The sequence below is a fragment of the Vicia villosa genome, linkage group LG4 (genome assembly GCF_029867415.1).
Source record: "Vicia villosa cultivar HV-30 ecotype Madison, WI linkage group LG4, Vvil1.0, whole genome shotgun sequence".
Lineage (NCBI taxonomy): Eukaryota > Viridiplantae > Streptophyta > Magnoliopsida > Fabales > Fabaceae > Vicia > Vicia villosa.
The window spans coordinates 190,228,527-190,247,120 of record NC_081183.1 but is presented as its reverse complement, the minus strand read 5'-3'; positions in this window follow the sequence as shown (position 1 = coordinate 190,247,120).

Here is an 18,594-nt window from a genome sequence, read left to right as displayed (position 1 = left end):
TCAAATAAAATAGACTTTTTAAGCAGGCTAATAGGCTAAGCATGCTAATAAGCCTATGATAGGTCATAGACCAGGCTTAGGCTTTAAATTTTTTAACAGATCAGACTTAGGTTTGGCAAAGCCTACCTCGGCCCAACCTATTCCCACTAGTTATAATAAAATTAAAAGATGGTGTGGTAAGAGATTGGAAACGTTGTGACGAATGTGACTGGTCCCTAACTGCTTGTTGGGGACTTTAATGACATTGCTTTTAGTTATGATAGAAAAGGTGGGGCCCCTGCTTCTGCTAGAAAATGCAAATTATTTCGGGACAGACTTAAAGATTGTAAGCTTCTGCATATGGAGACTGGTGGCCCAAAATTTACGTGGAGAGGTCCACTTTTTCATGTGGGCCAACGCATTTACATGAAGCTTGATAGAGCTCTCAGTAACGATGAGTGGAGAATGGAGTTCCCGAATGTGCAAGCTAAAGTGCTTACTAGGGTGGACTTCTTTGATTACCATCCCTTGTGAATCACCACTAAGATGTTTAGAAATGCAAAGGTTCCTCGTGCATTCAGATTTGAAAGCGCTTGGCTAAGTGATGCTAATTATAAGGTGATGCTTGATAATACATGGAAGGAGGGGGGCTATGTGAACATGAATCTCAATATTGTTAAAGCAGAGTTTTAGAAGCGGCAGTTCCATAATTTTCACCAGGTTATTTGTATGAAAAGAAGAATAATGGCTAAACTTAATGGCACCCAACAATGTCTTTAAGGGAAGTATAATGTTAAGGGCATGATAAATCTTGAGAGAAGGTTACATATTGAGTTAAGCAATACTCTAAAGAAGGAGAAATTAATGTGGTTTCAGAGGTCGAGAATGCAATGGTTTGCTAATGGTGACTAAAACATTAGATATTGTCACATGAAAGCTATTAATAGGAGAAAAAGAAACAAGGTTAATTTGGTGAAAGATGATGTTGGTCAGTGGGTAGAAGATAAAGATCAGTTGCAAACTCTTGTGAAAAGCTTTTATCAAAAATTGTTCCCTTCAATTAAGGCTGGCAGGAGCAAGAACACATTGAGATAACTTTCCCTATGGGTCGGTTTGGTTGGGAGTAGATGGAGGGAGGGGAGGTGATGGGATATTTATAAATATATATGTTTGGTTCATTTTTTATAAGGGGAGGGGAGCAAAATCCCTCCTACACTCACTTTTTGCTCCCCCTCCAAATTGGGGGGATTTGGAGAGGATGGAAGATTGATTAATGATAATTTTATTATTTTCCCTATTTTATCTTCAATTATTTTTTTATTTCCAAAATTGTCCTTATTGAATTACTAAAGACTAGTTTTTTTTTCTCTGTGTTATTTCACGTTTCATTTTTCTTCTATTGTGCGGTTGCTATTTGTGCGTTGTTGCTTTCAGGTTAGTTTTTTTCTTTTTATTTTGTTGAATTTCCCTTTTTGATATTATGTAGTTTTTTTTATAATAATAACGTAATCAGCTCTTGTTTATAATATATAATAGTAATAAGGTTTTTTTTATTATACTATTAATAATAATAACAGTATAGTATGTTTCTGTTATAAATAAAGATTTTAAGTCTAATATTATTTTTCCAATTTTTTTAACATTCTAACTTTTTTTTATCTATTTTTAATTATAGAAATTATTTTATTGGGTTAGGAGAATCATCCAGATTAGATAATGGTTTGATTTGCATTGAAGATTTATAGTTCAACTAATGTGTGTTGTTGTTTACTGTTATAGTATGGTTTATGAATGAACAAGTTTTTATTTGGTGAAATTTAGTCAATATTATTGCTATTTATAATTATATTTACTAAGTACAAATAACAATACTTATAAGGATAAAAAGGTAATTTGATTTTAAAATCTCCCCCCTCCCCTTGTGAACCAAACATATATGTTGTTAAAAATCTCTCTCTTCCCCTCCCATCCCCTTCTTTGAACCAAACATATATTTAGTTAAATTTTCTCTCACCCCCTCCCCGCCATTGAACCAAACGGACCCTAAGATTCTTGATGTTGAGGTGTAGCAGCTTGAGGCTGATATTGCAGATAAGGAGGTGCAGATGACGCTCTTTGCTATGAAGCCCTGGAAACAGGGACGAATCTACCCTTTTAATATTGGGGTCAAGTGACCCCACTTCTTTTAATTAAAATCAACCAATAATTTAATATGTATATGCTTTGACCCCGTATAAAATGTTAAGTTGCCCCCTCACCATTCAATTAACTTGTACGCTGCAAACAAATTACTATGTGCATCGTCCCGAGAATTAAATACAGATTTTTAATTTACATAATAGACTTGAATTTTCATTAAAAACGAGAAATAAATGTGGAAGATAACGCAAATTTAATTTTTAAAGCCATGAAACACAATAATAATAATAATAATAATAATAATAATAATAATAATAATAATAATAATAATAATAATAATAATATGCATAATTTAACATATCTTGATATATTAAGCACATAGACCATTGATCATATAATTTTCAATAAATAATAATAAGTACATGTTCATTTCATCATTTACATATTTCATAGATATTTATTTATACAATTGGATTAAATATATAATAAAAAAGAAATAAATCGACACAAGGGAGAGTTAAAAATCAAAATGTGTTGCAAAATAAATATGTCATACCACATCTTAATTTAACTTTATAATAATTTAACTAACAACTAAAATTATGAAGAAAAAAAATGGTATTTTATAATCTTACAAAGTTTACCATACAAAAAATTTAAAATTAAATAAAAAAACACTCATTTATATTTTGATTGTGTATACACACTAAAAAAACGGATAAATGAACACGGCCCGTTTGAATGCTAATATTTCTGGATCCGTCCCTGCCTAGAAAGCTCTCGGTCCGGACGGCTATCCAGCGGGGTTCTACCAAAGATCGTGAAAAGCGTGTGTGATTTTGTGAAGTATGTTTGGCAAAACCCAAGGTGCATTGGGGAAGTAAACAAGACGGATATTTGCTTAATACCTAAAGGAGAGCACCCTCAATTTGTCTCTTAGTTTAGAACCTATATCGTCATGCAACACGATATACAAAATTGTGAGTAAAGTAATGGTTGAGAGGTTGAAAAGCATCATGGACAAATTGGTATCCCCTTTCAAATTGGTTTCGTTCCTGGAAGATCCATCCATGAGAATATTATCATCGCAAAAGAAGTTATGAATTTGCTGCACAAAAAGAAAGGCAAGAAAGTTATGTTTGCTATTAAAACCGAACTCTCGAAAGCTTACAATAAGCTCAACTGGGACTTTATTTGTCATGTCTTGAATGACGTTGGTGTGCCTAAAATTATGGTGAATCTTATCATGCATGTTATAACAAGCGTGGAGACTAATTTCAATTGGCAAGGCGCTCGTGGTGAGTTTTTCCGCCCACAACGTGGAATTAGGCAAGAAGACCCAATTTTGCCATATTTTTTTGTTCTTTGCAAGAACAAACTCACGCATTTGATTGAACAAGAAGTTAGAAATAATAATTGGCACGCAATTCGTATAGGGAAGCTTGGCCCTAGCATGTCCCACCTAATGTTTGCGGGTGACTTGCTTTTGTTTAGGGAGGCAACCGAGAAACAAATGAAATGTGTTATGGGTACCCTTCATAGGTTCTGCAAGATCACGGGTTAGGAAGTTAGCCAAGAAAAGTCCAACATTCTTTTTTCTAACAATGTTACTAGGAGTATGAGGAATAAGCTGGTATATTTGTCTCAATTCAAGGAAACAATGCATTTTGGGAAGTACTTGGGGGTGCCTTTAAGTGGCAAAACCTTAAGACGTTCAAATTTCAATTATCTGGTGGAGCAAGTGGAGAGAAGTCTTGCGATATAGAAAACTAACACTTTATCTTTTGCAGGTCGTGTTACGTTGGCAAAATCGGTCATTGAAGCTATTCCAACATATTCTTTGATGACAAATAAGCTTCCCGCCACCTCCATAGAAGAAATTCAAAGGTTGTATGAAAACTTTATTTGGGGCGACACAGTTGAGAAAAATAAAATTCACGCTATCAGTTAGGATACAATCACTAAACTGAAGGAGTGTGGTGGTTTAGGTTTAAGGAACCTCGAGGTTATGAACATCATTTACCTCGTGAAATTGAGTAAGAATCAATTAAATGACTCTACGGATTTATGGTGAAAAGTTCTTAAAGGTGTGTATATGGAATCTGGCAAGCAGGATAATAATAAGATTAGTTGGAAAGATTATAGTTTGTGGAGAGCCTTATATAACACGGTGTCGCATCTGTTGGAAACCAGAGTTTGCTACATTGAAGATGGAGTGAAAACTGTTGCGTAGGAAGAATGTTGGGTTGAGTCTGGGTGCTGTTTAGCAGATTGGGATCTTCAAATTCCTGTAGAGCTGCATGGGATGAAAGTGTGCGATTTAGCTAACGAGAATGGTGAATGGAAATGGAGTTTGTTACAGGGGTGGTTGCCTACTGGTATCCTCGACAAAATTAGGGCCATTATGACGCCTGCTCCTGATAATGGGCCTGACAGGTTTATGTTAGCGGGATCCGGAGATGATACATACTCGATCAAAGAGAACTATAAGGCTTTATCAAAGTCAGATAAGCCTGAGGAGACTGCAGACTGGAAGCACATACGGGGCCAGAGAGTATTGGAAAGAGTGCGTATGTTCAATTGGTTGTTTCGTCACGATAAGCTTATAACGAACTACAACAAAAGCAAGAGAGGGATAGGATATGCGATGTGTAACTTATGCATTAATGTCAATGAATCCTTTTTGCATGCGAATCACGACTGCCACAGGGCCTGACAGGTTTGGAATCGAGTTGTTAATATCAGTCAGAATTCAAATTTCTTTGGTGAAATGGAACTCGAGAAGTGGTTTTTTAGGAATATGCCTAATGCTAGAAATACTACAGTACCGTGGCATATAGTACGGGCTACAGGCTGTTACTACATTTGGATATCAACGAATAAGGAAGTTCATGGTGAGGAAGCGAGTCGTCCGCATGACCCGAGAGCTTTATTTACTAATAAAATTAAGGATTATGAGGAGGCCGTGACATATATTCAGATTTGCATGGATAAAACCATGATTACCAAAACTTTTTCTTGGTGCCTTCCTCAAAGTAATCGGGTTAAGTTAAACTTTGATGATGTGCGTACTAATGAAGGCGTAGCCGGTTGTGGTGGAGTTATTAAAGATGAAAATGATAGGTGGATAGGAGGTTTCTCGAATTTTTTAGGGAGTTGTACCGTGTTTATAACTGAATTGTGGGGTTTGCTTGAAGGTCTGAGACTTACAGTATCGCTTGGGCATCGTAGAGTTGAAGTGAACATGGACTCTCTTATGGTTCTTCATGCCATTACTAAGGGGGTTTCAAAGTGTAGAAGTAGTTGGACTATGATAACTCAAATAAAAAAGATTATGGAGAATCTCGAAGAGGTTCGTGTGTTTCTTGCTTACAAGGAATCAAATAAGTGCGTTGATGCCCTCGCGGATATTGGGTGCATAAGTGGCCATGCGATTGCTATCTACAATTCACTGCCGGTTTGTCTGCAAAGCCTCCTTGTTTAGAATTCTAGTGGTGTCTCTTTTTCTTGTAACAAAAAAAAATAGATTGATCTCAGACATTGTATGAACGACAACACATTTGTTAAGTCCACCCAAACACAATTCAAAATGAGATAACGATCGGTCTATAGTGCTAGCTAAATTATAAGTAACTTTTAAAAAATAAATTGTATTAAATTATAAATTAATTTTCAAAAATAATAAAATATTAATATTTATTTTTCTATAACATTATTGCTATTATTACCATATTTGTCTCAAATTATAAGAAATTTTGCAAAGAAAATAAAAACTCTAAAATTATATTTCACGTTACAAATATTAATAAAATAAAAAATTGATTAGATATTATTTATTTACTTTTAATTACCCTCAACTTTATAAGTGGCGGAGCCAGAAATTTTAGGCAGCCTGGGCAAAAACTTTACACCATTTATTATGTATCTGATTTAATTTTCACACCTTATTTTACTAATTTTGCCCCTAATTTCACCCCTGATTTTATCTAAAAATCGACTATTACATTGGAGGAGTACAAAGAAAATAGGGGCTGAGCCCGGGCGGCTGCCCGGGCTGGCTGGGCCTTGGCTCCGCCCCTGACTTTATTCTAATTCTTTTAAATATTTGTTCTGGTAAAGTATTGAAGAATAATTGATCTTTTTCAATATAAAAAAGTAACTATATTTTTAAATTTGTTTGAAATTGATAAAATAATAATATTTTGAATGGGAATAAATAAATAGTTTTATTAAGTGCAAGTAAGGCATAATTAAGAAAAATAAAATGTTGTAGTTCCAAAGAAGAAATTAGTAATCTATCCAATTAGTAGATTTAGAATTATGAATATGTAAAGAAGAAAGACATAAAGAGTATCCCAAACTAAAAAATTGAATGAGAAGAGAAAAGGAAACATAATGCAGCGTGACAACACAAATCCATTAATATAGCATAAAATATAAGTATTTGTATTAAAGATCGTGTAAATAAAAAACGAGATTGTAAACATCAAGTCGTTGTAGTATAGTGGTAAGTATTCCCGCCTGTCACCCGGGTTCGATCCCCGGCAACGGCGCTTTTTTCTTTTTATTTTCATTTCGTTTTTTCGTTGGGTTGGGCTTTCTATTTTGTTTGCTCTTCTATTCTATTTGTACCCCCTCTACTCTTTTCGTTTTTTCGTTGGGTTGGGCTTTCTATTTTGTTTGCTCTTCTATTCTATTTGTACCCCCTCTACTCTAACTCTAGCCACGGATGAATTAATGAGAGTTATACAGATTTTTCTTATTTCAATAACAGAGTATCAATTTATTTTCGGGTTACGAAATACAATCAATTATGTATACCACTCTTTTTCTAACCAAACAACTCAATGCTTTTAATTTTCTTATTTTCCATCCCTACAACAATATCTAAACACCTTCAAAATTTGTTCTTAAGATCAATAAATTTTGGCATGTACAAATAAATTAATCTTAGCAAATACAATTTTGTATATATACTGAAGTGATAACTCTAGCCAATGATTATTTTTAAATTGATTAATAATAACATATTTTAAATAAAATTCAACATAATTTCGTATCTATATATAATTTTATATAATTACATTAATATTTAACACTTGAGAGTTATTTATTAATAATTAAAAATGACACATAAAAAAATAATTATGTATTAATAAAATAATTTTAATTATTTAGACTTTTGATCAATCTCATTTTTTAATTGTATTAAATTTTTAAGAATATCCCTCTTACAAATAAATTCTATATATTCATAATTTTAAAGGCTAATTTGTCTATTCACTCTAAATTGATAGGGTTTTTTGCCACATAGGCTCTTAAATAGTTAGTATTATTTTTCATTTTTTATTGAAATTGAACCATAATAATCTTTTGTCATGCTTTCATTTTACGCTCACTCCTTAAATCTTAAACCACCTTTTTACATCACTATGTTGCCCACACTATTAACATTGTTGAAACTTGAAGCCAACTCAAACAGTCCACCAAAAATCTGCTGCAACATTTTTCATACAAGTTGAAAGAGAGAGTATATAAATAAATAATCACCGAAATAGATACAGAACTCAAATTACTATTTCTAAATAGCTTGAAATCTAGAATCTTTGATCATATTTATATTTGGATTAGTTGAATTTTATAATTTTTCACACTTAGACTATTATGGCATTGAAGACAATCTCCTCTCAATTCGAAGGAATTATAAGCCTATGTGAAACATACGCCTTAAACATTGAACACATTAAACTTCAAATTTGTGCTTTTAATTTAGTATATAATATTCATTTTATTAATATGAACTATTTAAGAGCTTTTAGTATAAATTTAGTTACTAATTAATTTATTAAAAATTAATTAATTTTATATATGTATTTAATAATTAGTTTGGTATCATTTAATATTAAAAAAATTAATTAAATTTAAAATGTCTCTAATAAAAATAGAGGTATCTGATTGTACTCAAAATAAGCATTCATGAATTATAGCATCTTGTACCGAGCCGATTTATCTACTAGTTTGTCGATATTAGGTCGTGGATAGGAGTCTTTCAAAAATGCTCTATTAAGGTTAATATAGTCTACAAACACCCTCAACTTCTTAGATACCTTCTTAACTACTACGGTGTTAGAGAGTCATTATGTGTACTTCACTTCAAAAATGAAAATGACGCCCAACAAGTCGTCCATCGTGCTAGCGGTAGCCTCTACTTTCTCTGAGGATTGTCTCCTTTTTCACTAGGAGACTTACCGGGCGCCACGATCGACATTTAGATGATAGCATGCTACTGTGGGATCGATACCAATCATCTTGTAGGGATAAATAGCAAAAGGTCTGCATTAGCCTTGATACATATGATTAACTTATTCTTTACTTCAGGTGGGAGGCCGAACCCTATCTTCACAAATCTGGTTGGGTTATCATCAAGCTGAATAACTTCAAAATCACCATCCAGAATTGGTTTGACTTCTTCCTCGCGAACGTCAAGGTCGAACATATTAAATTTATCTTGAGGTTTTCTAATATGACTTTATGGATACGTCTTACCGCCTTCAAGTCGATGCAAATCATGATCGAATCCCAGGTAATGCTGTGATATGCCATATTAAGGTGAATTTGAGAAGCTACGACATCTAGTTCGGCCATGAAGAACATGTCAAGGATGTCGCTGAGAGTGATATTAAAATACACTACCAAAAAACAAAGGGTTACATTTCGTTCACTTTCTCCTTCTCTAAGTGATAAAGGTATATCTGTCATTACACATGGATGAGTTATGGAATCGTTGAAAGCTAAGAGGATTCCACCACTGTAGAGACTCAATAATACCTGGTGGAGTCCTAGTTGTTCGAGTGTGTCAGTGTAGAGGAATTTGCATGAGCTTTCCTCACCCACAGGTGTAACACCCCTTTTATACCCCAAAATAAATAAGCATATAATCAGAGAATAAGCATGCATATAACAAAAGGGCGTCACATCGAGGTTTTCAAAAACTAAAAGCCTTTAAAAACCGACAGCATTTACTTACAATATATGATACACCTGGTTATTTCAAATAACACTTCTCAATTAATCATATTTTATCCAGAATATGCATTCACAGCGGAAACTACTAAATACTCATGTGTTTAATAAAATGATCCATGTCCCATACCATAATCAAGTCTCAATAATCATATCAACATAAATTAAAACATAATTTAGAATATTTGGATTAAGAGCCTATCAAACAACAAGTAGTAACATAACAGGTTCTCAAGTCATAACATAATACATAACCAAATAGAAACATGAGTTCAACACGACTAGTCTACCCAGTGTTACATGACCAGAGCATCGACTCACTACCTAATATCCAACAAACACGGAAGAATCTCCAGCTAGATCACGCACGAGCTACTAAACTCCAGAACCTGCATGTCGCCAAACGAGGGCAACATTAAAACAGAAGGGTGAGAATACAAACCATTATGAAGAAAGTATAATGAGATACAATGGTTAAATCAACAATTATAGGAATGCATTACACTTGCCTAATCATAAAATTAATGCTAATCATAATTCACATATATTAAGCATACACCAAGTATAAGAGTATAATATCTCAATACTATATTCTCAATTATACACATAGCCATAATTATCACATATTCCCGCATTTAATCAATTACGTATTCAAACATCATCCATTCTCAATTATCAACTAATACAAATATCGCTACAACACCAAGTGTACATAGTCAATTACCAAACTCATACACATAGCATTACGACATCAATACACATAATCAATTGTTCACTCGTACACTTATTACAACAACATAATGCGCATAATCAATTATCACAATCATGCACATATCATGACAACATAATGCACATAGTCAACTATCACATAACTCTAATGTGACTCAATGAAACATGTGACACTATGCATGTGGTACCAATGTGAAATTCTAAGTTTCACCGGCCTCCGATTCACATCTCTAGAATCTAAGCCACACTTCCGACCCGGACAAGACCAAAGTCCACCAATTGTAAACATATAGTTTACGACTTCCGATTCACTCTAGAATCCAAGTTCGCTTGTGTTTCAAAGCAAATCCACCTGTGTTTCAAGGCACGCTATGATATGAATGTATGTACAATATCACAAATATATGCAATTAAGATTATCTCTACAATCTTAACTTTCCGCATATCACAATAATTCAACTTTATGAATTATCCACCATTTGTACACAACATTCACAACACACACACATCATTCACATATGAGAGGTCAATTAATCAATTACGATTCACACAATCCAATTAACACTAATAACCATACTATCTCATGTTAATTCTCATTTTTGTCAATTATACATGAACACACACTTTCCACATCAAACAATTAATTATTAGAATTAATGCTATCCAACTACTCATAGAGAATCAATATTAGCACAACATCATGGCATATACATATATTTATTCTCAACATAAATATTCGAGCCAAAAACACAATTACGAACAAATTCTCAAAATACCATAATTTACCGATAAACCGAATAAGTTATCCAAGTCCAAACATAATCTGATTAAATAGACTCATCAAAATTAATTCAATTATTAGTTTAACTAAATAATATAAAACTATATTAATTTAATTCACTTCTATTTCTATTCCATTTCCACTTTCTAGTATTTCAAGACCATTTTATTGAAAAGAATATTGCGCTGGCTTTCTAACGCTTCGAACGGAGATTCAAATGGAGTTACGGTTCAAAAGATATGAAATGTTAAAGTTTCAACGAAAAAGCAAACCCCGACATCATACACTAACAACTCTAAACATGTCGAAATTACGCAAGACAGATAAAAGTATGACTCTTAATAACTCAAAACAACTTTGACAACTTATTTTCAACTCTAACAACTCTATTGACAACTCTAACAACTTTATAAAAGAAACTATCGGAATCAAAAACTAATTTAAATTAACTCATAAATCCAATTGTATATCTCTAATTCCAAAACTTCTAAAATATTATTTGTATCCTGTAATGTGATATCCATCAAAGTTCTAGAAGTGACACTACACTACTGTTCCTATTAAACCAAGATATATTGTTCCTATTAAACCAAGACAGTCCAATTAAATCTTGTGCACTCATGGTAGAATGAGAGTGAAGTATGGTAGAATCTTTTAAGATCCTATAAGTATCAAAGTCATTTAAATAGCATGTGAAAATTTTACATAATCACTAAATATTATACTTAATTAAAAGTAGTGTGATCCATTTAAATGTTATGTAACATTATATTAATTTTAATTTTCCGCAACAGCAAGAAGTAATTAGCTGACATAGCAGTATGTATTAGTTTGGTAACAGTAACAATAATCAAATAGTATTCAACTTCTATGTCCATTATAAGCTATCTCATATATGCTCCTTGAATCTAGTAACTACTAGTATGTGTTATCACCAATACCTTATCATAATTACTATAATCATGAGACTGAGACACATTCTGCTACAGTGTACACCAGAAGTCAAGAACCCCTACGTTTGAATCTTCCTAACACCATCTAAATTATTCTATTCCTAAAATTCATTCTTCTATGCATATAATTTCATCATTATAAACTCTTATAATCATAATCCTTTGCTATATACAAAACACTAACATGTCAAAATCTAAAAATTGAAAAAACCAAAATGCCTAAATCATATTAATCTATCCATTGACCCAATCATACTAACCCATAATAATAAGGATTCTCCCCCTTACCTCTTCGATTCTTCAAACCCTAGCTTGTGTTCTTGTTCTTCTCCTCTCTTAGCCTCCTTTCTCCTCTTCCTCTTCTCTTGAAATGAATGAATGTTATGGTATCTCTACTCTTCCAACCCTTACTATATTATTCATATTGGGCTTAACCCATATAATCCCACTTCCTAACTAATTAGGCCCAATTGATGAAATAGAATAATTTAAATAAATAATTATGCTCCAACAAATAATATTATTACTCTTAATATTATTTTCCAATTAAATCCGAATTTATCTCAATTAAATAAAAATCCAATAATAATATTATTTCTAATATTATTTCTCTACATATTCCACTTTATTAATTCTTCGATTAACCGAATAAATTCCAACTTCACCTAATAATCCGAACACGTTTCTCAATAACACCGACGATCCAATTAATTATCAAACTTCGTCCAAATTAAGTAAATAAATCCTTATTTAATTTAATTAGTCAAATAATAAAATTCGGCTGTTACAACAGGAATCCTGTTATGATGCGATATGCAACCGTGACCGTTATCACTAACGATAACCATGTGTTCAGAAATTCATTTACTTTCTTGTGATCTACAAATCCTAGCATCTTCAGATCTTCACTTTGAGATTTGGTATCATTCATTGCTTGGATTAGGTACTCTAGTGGCATATTTATGTCATATGTTGCTTTGGTGCGTATCTCATTGATGACCAATAATTAACGTGGAGCATGATTGGAGGATTCAACTGAATTCTTTGGTGTGGCATAGAAGGATACTATCTCCATATCTCAGTGATTCTGATATAAATGTGACTTTGGATCAAGGATGATCTATCTATGGAATTTCGCGAAAATTAGAAGTCAATTTTCACAGATGACATTTTCCATAATTTGGTCTTAATTGATGATGTAGAACCCTGTAATCAGTGATAATGATCTCCTGTATAGTGGCGTAAGTGGATCTACAAGGTTAGCACTTTAATGTCCAAGTTAGTTATAGAGTTCAAGATGAGTATATTGAAAGTGAAGATTAGAAAATGTACTTTAAATCTCATATATGCTAATTATATACGTTGAATAATCTCAATTGCATTTGTGCGTGATTGGACTATTGTATTGGATCTTTGGCCGACCCAAAATAATATTCGATAAAGATATCCATCAGGTAATTATATCTAATAGATATATGAACTTCAATATAAATATTTTAAGAATTTGTTAGTTTGATATGTAGAATAAGTGATAAGATAACAAAATTATATCATGTTTGGATGCAATATTTAACGAGACAATATAAATGATAAATTTATTTTCAATCAAATTTTGAGGTCTTTAATTTAAAAAATGATTAAGAATTTGTTGTTGGATTTAAATTAATTGAATAAAATAAAATTTTAATTATTAATTTATTTTTATTAAATATAATTTAAACTAAAACAATTTAAAATTTAACTAATATAAATAAAAATAAATAATAATATTTTTGGTGGGTTCAGTAGTTCAACTAATAAATGAGTGTAAAATGTTCCCTTGAATTTAATCATTGACATTACTCATTTATTTGTATTTAATATTTGGCTGAATTACAATTTTGGTCCTCTTATTTTAGTCAATTTTCAAAATTAGTCACTCTAGTTATTTTTTAAACTGTTTTAGTCCCCCACGCCCATTTTTATCCAAAAAAACACTGATGTGTATTATTTTTTAGATACGTAGCATACTTGTGTTGACTTGGCATAAGAAAGGTTGATTATTTATTGTATTTTTGACAATATTTTCTTCCTTCAGTCGTCTTCTATGACCGACTTCTTCATCTTCTTTCTCTCTCAGCTTGTTCGTTCGTTTTCTTTGTTCTCTAGAAAATTTTCTCGTAGAAAGTATGTCGCTATACAACAAAATGATACATCTACGATTTTTTGAACGAAAATGGGCATGGGAGACCAAAATTTAAAAAATAAATAGGTAGACTGATTTCGTGAGTTGGCCAAAATAAGAGGACCAAAACTATAATTTAGCCTTGATTTTTATAAATCAACAAGTTTGAAAAAATTGATATTAAATTAATAAATAATTCATTGAAATTAAAATGTTTGAAAATTAAATTATTATTAAAATTTTCAAAAATATTAATTTAATATTTTTAACATAGTTTTATCATTCACATATAATATATATCATATATTTATATGTAGTATCTAACCTATATAAAAGAATTACTTGTTTATTTATGATTTTTATAGAAAAAATTAATCATTTAATATTATCAATGGATATTTAAAAATGTATCTATGTTTCTTTTATTACTTAAATTTTTAAGTTTTTTTATTTATTTATTAAATTTCAAATTTAAAAGTAATTCCTAAAACTTTTATGTAATTTTTAAAAAAATATACTTTTATAATTTAAATATACAGTTTATAAATATCATTATTAAGTGTGTCTCAATCTCATGAAATCATAAAACAATGATATTAGACTTCTATTATATTATATTATATCATATCATATCATGCCACTATCTTATTATCTTATTACGCAAACCAATTAGATCTTAAGATTTTTATCCTTATATAAGAAAGGTTAATTGTGAACTTAATTTCATTGCTATGTGATATGGGTTGAAATCAAAATTTATATATAAAATAGATAATGTGTGTTTGATTATGTAGTGATGAAAATTGATTTTGAGTGTATTAAATCTGTAAAATTGATTTTGTTTAAAAGTTAGTTGAATGTAAGTTAATTTATGTTTGAATACATTTATGCAAAAATGAGTTAAAAGTATGGCTATCTTTGAATATTATAAAACGAATAAAGGGGAGTTGAGTAGAGTGGAGCGAAATCGAACAAAATGGAATAAAGATGTCATTCCATTATTAGGGTATTTAACTATGGAATAAATCAATTTTATCATTTCTTTTTAATTATTACAAACAATGGAACATAATTTACTTGCTAAAAGTACTAATGCTCAACAACTCCTAGTGGATAAGGACTATATGAGGTTTTAAGGTGTTTAAAGCTAGCTCATGCGAGGTGAAAAGCCACTATGTCTATGTATTTTCTCTCTATTACTGATTGTCCTATAATATCATGATACTAGTGTATTTATAGACCTCTGGGAGTCTGAGCCTAGTCTCCCTGTGATATAGCAACCACTAAAAGAATCATCGGTTGATTCCTTGAAACCTATGGAGCGTAGCTACATCCCACAATATGTTCGTTGACCCGACACACGTCTCGAACACAATCACATGCTACGAATGAATGCATTAGGGATTCATGAAATGCATACAGACAAAGGGTGCTCGGACTGACATAAGGGTGCTCAAACTTATGAAAAGACGATTTGGAAAGGATGAAGAACCAGTTGTATGACGTTCTCCCCATTAAATATTCTTTAATTATATCACTACGCAATCCCTCAAGCATGAGGGATCATAGAGGCGGAAGTATTTAGCCCTTAGCCCATCTCCGATCCTTCTTGATGAGCCTTATAAAGGCTTTGTTCATGCCTTTAGGTCTTAAGGTTTCACATGATATTTCTGGGCGAGGGTCAACTAAACCTTCCACGACAGGAATTAGTTTAGTCCCGTAGGCGAAATTTAGTTGAGTTCCTCAAGAGAGATGTAGTTAAGTCCCCCCGACAAGAATTAGCTGAGTCCTTCAGGCGAGACTTATTTGAGTCTCTTTGGTGAGAACTAGTTGAGTCCTTGGGTGAGACTTAGTTGAGTCTCTTTGGATAGACTTAGTTAAGTCCCTCAAGCGATACTTATTTGAGTCCCTCTAGTGATATTTTTTTGAGTCTCTCAGGTGATACTTACAGGTGTTTGATGATGTGCCACACGTCAGATGGGGATATCCCCAGTCATTTATTGGGTAGGAAAATGTGCAAGTCATTTAGTGTCATCGATGAAGACTTAACCTTGGGATGTCCAACTAGCCATATTTCTTTGGCATGTGTTGAAACGTACAAAACATTTCATATCTGATTCAAAACCTATGGCCCTTTGATTACCCCTAGTTTCCTTTTCTTATATAAAGAGGAAGCAAATCATCTTTTTATTTTTCCTCAAACTTCATTTCTAGAGTTTGAAAACCATTCTTTCTTACTTCGTAACTTTCTGCCCCTCAACAAGCTCTAAATCATACTCCGCATATGTACTTCCCCTTTCCCCTTTTATTTATGGCGACTATTAAAGATTTCGACGAGGATGGCAACCTAAAGTGAAAGTCCAGTGGAACCATTTCTATATAAATTCTAGGCTTCCCAACAGTATATTTAACTGTAGATTAATGGACTTAGGCATGTTTAGACGTTGTGAGAGTTCTCTTAATTTAGAAAGTGATAAGAGTGATGAAAATGATATTGAATTCTCTTTTCCTTATGTTTTCCTGGTAAATAGGAAGATTATGACTATCTCAGACTTTGAGCCCATGGATGTTAGGGAACTTGGATCGTTTATACCACCCACGATCATGCAGCCTCCGTACAGATGCAACTTACTTTTTCTTCCTCTGATGACAAAGAATGAGTTATTCTAGAGGTGTGCTATATATTGGAAAGGGCCAACATGACTTTTAATGCCTCTTATACTTCCGTATTTTACTTTAATCTACCCACCATTCGTGAGGTTAGGATTTGCCTCCCATTTTCTTCTTTTGCGGCTTAGGTTCTTATGATGCTCAATGTGCCTCACTACTAAATCGTACCCAATGGTTGGATCTTGATTAGGAAATTTGAGATCATATGTCGGCGGTTAGGGATTAACCTAACCATCAAAATGTTTTCTCCTTTTACTGCACCAAGGCTCATGTTCTCTCGGGTTGGGTAGCCTTGCTCGCTCTTCTTGTGAGGGCCTCATTTAAACCTTACTCTAACCACATCTAAGGTTGGAGGGAAAATTTTGTGATTACAAGTGGGAGGGAAAGTTTATCCTTAGTTACTACCGTGTAGAATGACACCCTCAAGTTTTCCCTTGCTTGGACTAACAATCATGCAATGATCAATGGGTAAACGCGAGCCATCTCCTTGCAGACGCAACTGGAAATATCGCATTTGACAAATCCTCCTGTGATAGTGTTAAGGGTATACTAAATGGACTGGTCTTCGCCTTATTTAGTTGGCTCCTTATCCTTTGTTGGATGCTGGAGTGTTCGACGAGTATCACCCATGTCAATTATATTCGCCAGATCCTTTAGCGGGGTTGACTTTGATATATTTTTTATATAACCCTCTTAAATGAGGCGTTCTATTTCCTTTATGAGTTGGTGACAATCCTCCATTTGACGTCCTTAACCTTATGGAACTTACATGAACTGTGAGGATTAGGTCCCATGATTTATGTCTTGGGAGTCGTAGATTGAAGAATATTATGCACGTGCATGACCTCTTGCCATATCTGATCATGACGTGCGTTAAGTGGGAGGGGTGAAGCTTTTAGCGAGCTTTCTGATTCGCTTAAATATCATTTTGTCTCTCATAGGCGAGGTTTATTGGTTCCTTTACAGGTTGTCTGCACCGGGAACACACTCATTTGCATCACATACCATCACATACCTTCTTATCAACATTACTTTCCTTGCCCATGATATAACATTATGCCTGTGTTATTACTTCGGCTAACGACGTTGTTGGTCTTTAGGTGAGAGGTTTGTTGAAGTGTTCTGTCCTAAGCCCGTTTTGAAATGCTCATACAAACATTTCCTGGCCCAGGTAGACTACCTTGATTGTTGCTTATTTGAAGTAGTTGAATTACTCCCTCGCCGTGTTTGATGATTCCTAACGCATATTAAACAGACTAGTGGCAGTTAGCTTTCGATGCTTGCTTGTGGCAAATTGGTGGACTATATTCTTCACCAGGTCTTAATAGTTGGTGACCGAGAGCTTGGGGAGGCCCATACACCATCTAAAGGTTGTGTTCCTAAAGGTGTCAGAAAAAAGCTTGTATTCAAGGAAGTTAGGTGTCCCAACGATGACCATCTTGGTACTGATAAAGTCCACATGATCTTAAGGATCAATGTGTCCATCGAACTTAGCCAATGATTGAGGCTTAAAGTTCTCACGGATGGGTGCCTCTCATATATCGTCTGATAGAGGTTGGGGTTCCAATATTTATAATTCAACCACCATATGAGTTTCTTGTTGACGGTGCTGAATATGGAGAACATTGTCCTCGAAGGTTTGGTTTTGGAAACAAAGGTTGTCCATAGCAGCACACATCTATGTTATGCCACTTTCCTCACCGTCAGATTCCTTGTTGGTCGGAGTCGCTTTCTTTTTATTCACCATGGTGAAGGATGAACACAAAGGCAATACTATGGTTGAATACGGTGATGGCGGCCCAAGTCAACTTTATCGAAGCCTCGCGGTAGGTGCCAATTGTACTTGCCAAAAGTACAAATGCGTGACAATTCATAATGGATAAGGGTTGTCATAGACTTTAGAGTGTTTAGAGTTAGCTCACGTGAGGGGAGAAGCCACTATTTCTATATATTTTTTCTCTGTTACTGGTTGTTCTCAAATGTTTCTGAATCCATAATGTATTTATAGCTCTAGGGAGTTTGAGCATAGTCTCCCTTAAATATAGCAACCACTCTAGGAATGAGTGGTTGATTCCTTGAAACCTAGGGAGCGTAGATACATTCCACGATCGGTTCGTTGACCCGACACACATCTCACGCATGATCACACACTATGA